The sequence below is a fragment of the Theropithecus gelada genome, chromosome 1 (assembly GCF_003255815.1).
Source record: "Theropithecus gelada isolate Dixy chromosome 1, Tgel_1.0, whole genome shotgun sequence".
NCBI classification, from domain to species: Eukaryota; Metazoa; Chordata; class Mammalia; order Primates; family Cercopithecidae; genus Theropithecus; species Theropithecus gelada.
The window spans coordinates 43,625,020-43,629,982 of NC_037668.1; positions in this window are offsets into that span (position 1 = coordinate 43,625,020).

The window sequence follows — 4,963 nt, forward strand, 5'->3', positions numbered from 1 at the left end:
TACAAACATTAGGGCCGGGCGCGGTGGCTCAAGCCTGTAATCCCAGCATTTTGGGAGGCCGAGGCGGGTGGATCACGAGGTCAGGAGATCGAGACTATCCTGGCTAACATGGTGAAACCCCGTCTCTACTAAAAATACAAAAAACTAGCCGGGCGTGGTGGCGGGCGCCTGTAGTCTCAGCTACTTGAGAGGCTGAGGCGGGAGAATGGCGTGAACCCGGGAGGCGGAGCTTGCAGTGAGCCGAGATCACGCCACTGCACTCCAGCCTGGGCGACAGAGCGAGACTCCGTCTCAAAAAAAAAAAAAAAAAAAATACAAACATTAGCTGGGTGTGGTGGCTCGCATCTATAATCCCAGCTACTTGGGAGGCCGAGGCAGGTGAATTGCTGGAACTGGGGAGGCGGAGGTTGCAGTGAACTGAGGTGGCACCACTGCACTCCAGCCTGAGCGACACAGCGAGACTCTATCTCCAAAAAAAAAAAAAAAAAAGTAGTTTCTGAAAATATTGAGGTTGAAATGATGGGAACCAACATTCTTTGGATTTAGTGGGGAGCGTAATAGCAAACACCTCGCCTTGGTTCGCACACGTACAGGAATGGGATCCAGTGGGGCACAGCCATGGACTTCCCCACTCTGGAATGTGTGGTGCCAAAGTGGGGCCAGGGCCCAGGCCCAGGAGGAAAGGGTGGTCCACAGACACCCCGGGATGTCAGCAGCCCCCCACCTGCCTTCTGGCACCTCCCGGGTGCTGCGGTGTGTCAGCAGGCATGGGGTGAGAGCCTGGTACATGCTGCGAACAGGGTGCGGGGACCGAGTGTGCCTCCTTCAGCCTTGACTCGGGCCATGCACCCCCTCTCCCTCACACACACACAAGCACTTCTCCAGGATGGTGCCAGGACAGGTATCTCTTCAGTCCTCTGCTTATGACCTCAAGTCCCACTTGGGCCCTGCAGCCCCGCCTGTCTTGTAACCCCTGCCTCCTCAAGACCACACCTGGAAGATTCTTCTTCCCTTTGACGGAGAATCATCATTGTTGCTTCATCGCTTCTAAGACATTTTGTAGCACCTGGACAAGTTAAACAGAATGTGCTTTCCTCCCTGGGGTCTTGCTGTCCCGTGGGCTCTCACGAGAATGCCACAGGGGCCATGCACTGGGCAGGCTTCTCTGTAGAACCCCAGGGGCCTCAGCCCAGATGGCAGCATCTCGCCCTTAGCCTATAGCGGGGAGTCCTGAACTTCTGCATTCACAGGCCACCTCCACAGTTGTTCTAACCAAAGACCTCCTGTTCTGTTCTTTCACTTAAATCAACATGCTATTTTGTTTTCACTCACTTCTGACTTTAGTCTTGTGCTGAGCCATGTATCATGCAGTCATGTTCACTTGCTAGTTACATTTTTCTTCTTACACATGAAAATAAACGCATATGTGTTAGAAGCTCTTCCGTGTTGCGTAGAAGCTCTTCCGTGTTGCGTATAAGCTCTCGCACAAGTGAACGCTGGCCTTTGGTGGTAGCCCTAGAAAGATGTTTGCTGGGCATCTGCTCGCTGTGGTGGGAGCGTCTGAAGAGTGCTGGGGCTCAGCTCAGCAGACGGAGGTTCTCCTTTCCTGCCTCATCCCCAGCACCGGAGGCTGGGGCCGGCCAACTCACCGGTGTCCTTCTGGACACAGGCCACCACCAATGGGGTTGGCTGCAGGGGCCTCAGTAGAGCTGCCAAATGCTTTAAGAATGAACACTCAGGCTGGGCGTGGTGGTCAATGCCTGTAATCCCAGCACTTTGGGAAGCTCAGGTGGGCCGGTCACTTGAGGCCAGGAGTTTCAGACCAGCCTGGCTAACATGGTGAAACTGCCTCTACTAAAACTACAAAAATTAGCTGGGCATGGCGGTGCATGCCTCTAGTCCCAGCTACTCGGGAGGCTGAAGCAGGAGAATCTCTTGAACCTGGGAGGCAGAGGTTGAAGTGAGCTGAGATCACAACACTGCACTCCAGCCTGGGTGATAGACTGATTCAAAATAAGAATCAACAGTCAGGCTGGGGCCGGGCGCGGTGGCTCAAGCCTGTAATCCCAGCACTTTGGGAGGCCGAGACGGGTGGATCACGAGGTCAGAAGATCGAGACCATCCTGGCGAACATGGTGAAACCCCGTCTCTACTAAAAAATACAAAAAACTAGCCGGGCGAGATGGCGAGCGCCTGTAGTCCCAGTTACTTGGGAGGCTGAGGCAGGAGAATGGCGTAAACCCGGGAGGCGGAGCTTGCAGTGAGCTGAGATCTGGCCACTGCACTCCAGCCCGGGCGACAGAGCAAGACTCCGTCTCAAAAAAAAAAAAAAAAAAACAGTCAGGCTGGGTGCAGTGCCAGCACTTTGGGAGGCCGAGGCGGGCGGATCATAAGGTCAGGAGATGGAGACCATCCTGGCTAACATGGTGAAACACTGTCTCTACTAAAAATACAAAAAGTTAGCTGGGTGTAGTGGCAGGCACCTGTAGACCCAGCTACTCGGGAGGCTGAGGCAGGAGAATGGCGTGAACCCAGGAGGCGGAGCTTGCAGTGAGCCGAAATAGTGCCACTGCACTCCAGTCTGGGCGACAGAGCAAGACTCCGTCTCAACAACAACAACAACAACAACAAAAAAACCCAAAAACAAAATTAACCAGGCGTGGTGGCGCATGCCTGTAATCCCAGCTACTCGGGAGGCTGAGGCAGGAGAACCTCTTGAACCTGGGAGGCTGAGGTTGCAGTGAGCTGAGATCACGTCATTGCACTCCAGCCTGGGCAACAAGAGCAAAACTCTGTCTCAAAAACAAACAAACAAACAAACATATATATATCTCCTTGTTGTAATTCCTCATGTCCTAGCATGCTTCTGTTTGAGTGTGTTTGGAAGGGTGTTACCTGGATGAAATTCTAGGAGATGCCTCTGTTTTTTGGGCTGCCCTTGTAAAAATCATTCCATAAGGTGATGCTTCTAGGGAGCGTTCAATAGTGTTTGTTCACCTCTCCCACCCCAACCCTCCCAACCAACCTTCATCCCTCTTTCCATCCTTTTCTCTGCTCTCACTTGGAGTGCGCCTGCCAAGCGTAGACACAATTAGAACACCCCGGGCAAAGATGATTTCCCTTCCCTTTGGGTACACTCAGTGGCGGAGATAAAATATATTCTCTAGATTCAAAGAGAGATTTGTGCATCCATGTTCATGGCAGCATTACTCACAATAGCCAAAAGGGGGAAGGAAACAAGTGTCCATGAACAGAAGAATGGATGACAAGATGTGGTCTATCCAGACAATGGAAGATTCTCCAACCTTAAAAAGGATGGCAGGCTGGGTGCGGTGGCTCACATCTGTAATCCTAGCACTTTGGGAGGCCGAGGCAGGCGGATCACTTGAGGTCAGGAGTTCAAGACCGGACTGGCCAAAATGGTGAAATCCCGTCTCTACTAAAAATTCAAAAATTAGCCATTAGTCAGGTGTGGTAGCACACGCCTATAATCCTAGCTACTCAGGAGGCTGTGGCAGGAGAATCGCTTGAACTGGGGAGGCAGAGGTTGCAGTGAGCCGAGATCGTGCCACCACATTCCAGCCTGGGTGACAGAGCAAGATCTCCATCTCAAAAAAAAAAAAGGCCGGGCGCGCTGGCTCACACCTGTAATCCAGCACTTTGGGAGGCTAAGGCAGGAGGATCATGAGGTCAGGAGTTCAAGACCAGCCTGGCCAACATGGTGAAACCCCGTCTCTACTAAAAATACAAAAATTAGCTGGGCATGGTGGCGCAGGCCTGTAGTCCCAGCTACTGGGGAGGCTGAGGCAAAAGAATCACTTGAACCCAGGAGGCGGAGGTTGTGTGAACCAAGATCGTGCCACTACACTCCAGCCTGGGCAACAAAGCAAGACTATCTCAAAAAAAAAAAAAAGGATGGCATTCCAACACATGCCACAATGTGAATACACCTTGACAACATTGTGCTAAGTGAAATAGGCAGACACAAAAGGACAGATACTGTATGATTCCACTTATATGAGTATCTAGTCAGATTCATAAAGACAACGTAGAACAGAGGTTTCCAGGAACTGGGGAAAAATAAGAATGAGGAGTTGGCCGGGCGCGGTGGCTCAAGCCTGTAATCCCAGCACTTTGGGAGGCCGAGACGGGCGGATCACTAGGTCAGGAGATCGAGACCATCCTGGCTAACATGGTGAAACCCCGTCTCTACTAAAAAATACAAAAAACTAGCCGGGTGAGGTGGCGGGCGCCTGTAGTCCCAGCTACTCAGGAGGCTGAGACAGGAGAATGGCGTAAACCCGGGAGGTGGAGCTTGCAGTGAGCTGAGTTCCGGCCACTGCACTCCAGCCTGGGCTACAGAGCGAGACTCCGTCTCAAAAAAAAAAAAAAAAAAAAAAAAAGAATGAGTTTAGTGTTTAATGGGGACAGAGTTTCAGTCTGGGAAGGAGAATAGCGTTCTGGAGGCCAGGCGAAGTGGCTCGTGCCTGTAACCCCAGCACTTTGGGAGGCCAAGGCAGGCGAATCGCTTGGGCCCAGGAATTCAAGACCAGCCTGGGCAACATGGCAAAATGCCGTCTCTACAAAAAATTAGCCAGGCATGGTGGCATGCACCTGTAGTTCCAGCTACTGGAGAGGTTAAGGTAAGAGGGTCATCTGAGCCTGGGAGGTCGAAGTCGCACTCCAGTCCTGGATGACAGAGTGAGATCCTGTCTTAAAAAAAAAAAAAAGCTGGCCAGAGTTCGAGACCAGCCTGGCTAACACGGTGAAAACTTTTCTCTCTAAAAATACAAAAAGTAGCCAGGTGGGGTGGTGGGCACCTGTAGTCCAAGCTGCTTGGGGAGGTTGACGTGGGAGAGTCACTTGAACCCAGGAGGCGGAGCTTGTCGTGAGCCAAGATCGCACCACTGCACTCCAGCCTGGGTGACAGTAAGACTCTTGTCTTATTTTTTTTTTTTTTTTT